The sequence below is a fragment of the Rhinopithecus bieti genome, unplaced genomic scaffold, assembly GCF_001698545.2.
Source record: "Rhinopithecus bieti isolate Rb0 unplaced genomic scaffold, ASM169854v2 scaffold_34513, whole genome shotgun sequence".
Taxonomy (NCBI): domain Eukaryota; kingdom Metazoa; phylum Chordata; class Mammalia; order Primates; family Cercopithecidae; genus Rhinopithecus; species Rhinopithecus bieti.
The window spans coordinates 1-1,276 of record NW_016855735.1 but is presented as its reverse complement, the minus strand read 5'-3'; the positions used below and the strand labels follow the sequence as shown (position 1 = coordinate 1,276).

At 37.5% G+C, this 1,276-nt stretch overlaps 1 pseudogene; it reads right to left on the bottom strand.

The window, feature by feature from the left end:
• Positions 1-6: 6 nt before the first annotated feature.
• LOC108525305 (eukaryotic translation initiation factor 3 subunit E pseudogene) lies at positions 7-1,070 on the bottom strand (annotated as a pseudogene).
• Between the last annotated feature and the right edge of the window lie 206 nt (positions 1,071-1,276).

Genomic DNA, 1,276 nt, shown 5'->3' with positions numbered 1-1,276 from the left:
GCCAACATGTTAATGCTGATAAACTGGTGGATGCAACAGAAAGTCTCAAATATGAAAAGATGGGCATTTTCAGTGAAATCCTCATGACAAGTCACCAAGAAGAAATCATTCACAAGCATTCATTCACATTCCCTCAGCTTTTTCTGAGCCCCATCAAGGTCAAAGTTAACATATAAGCATTCAACAAATTCTGTAACTGGGTTTTTATATGTGTAAGACTCCTGTTGAGTAACTTTAACTAGATCTTTTTGCACCTGTCGACATTTTCAAACATCTTTGTTTGTTATGACTGCTGTAGTCAAATAGCAAAAACTGTGTGGAAACATTGTCTGAATTGCTTTAAAGATACTGTGGCTGGTAAGAAAGAGATCAATAATATTGTGAAGAATTCTGGGGTGATTGAAGAAAACAAGCAGAGACCAGTTAATGAGTCATGTTCTCTGCTGAAGAGACTGGAGTGAAGAACTCACAGAATTATTATCTATCTTCTCTTTTGGCCATGTAAGGTCTTCCATGGCTGCATCGCAATTCCGCATTAAGATTTCAGAGGCCAGCTTTCCCCAGAGTGAACTTAAAGCATTTCTATCTGTTGCTGGAAAAAACACACTAAAAAAGTACAGATATTCTGCTGCTCCTGAGTAACTCTCACATTCATTTTGAAATTGTGCATATGTGTAGAGCATATCTAAGTATTCCTGCCTAAAACCATGCTTGTCCGCCAGGCAGTCAAAGAGCATCCTACCATCCCTTGTTGACTTCATTTACCTTGTAATTTCTGGATCTTCAAACAGCTTCACAATTGGTTCTGTTTCTGCCTGAAGCTGTTCTAGTTGTGCAACAATTGTGGTTCTTTCCTCTCTCAAAGCATGAGGAACATCATCAGTATAAAAGTTTTTGTATACATCCATAGCGAAGTCTATCATGTTAGTGTTACTAAGAAGGTCCAATTTACCTTGTATTTATTCCTTTTCGTTTTATATCTCCTTTACAGAGAGAAACTCAAAGAGAGGTAAGACTAGATGCCGATCCAAAAAGTGGGCAATGTGAGTAGTCAAGTTGTAGTCCACCATCTTGCCAAAGAAAAAAAGAAGATTCCCTTTGTTGATTTTAACCCTTGTCTTAAATTTCTTTGAGCTTCTATTCAACTCATGCTATGAAATTTTATCTGTCATTTCTGGGTTTCTGTTTTGGTTAGGAGACATTGCTAGAGAGCTAATGCAACGCATTATTTGTGTCACTACGTTCAGATTATTATGGTGCCAGAATTTTTGCATTG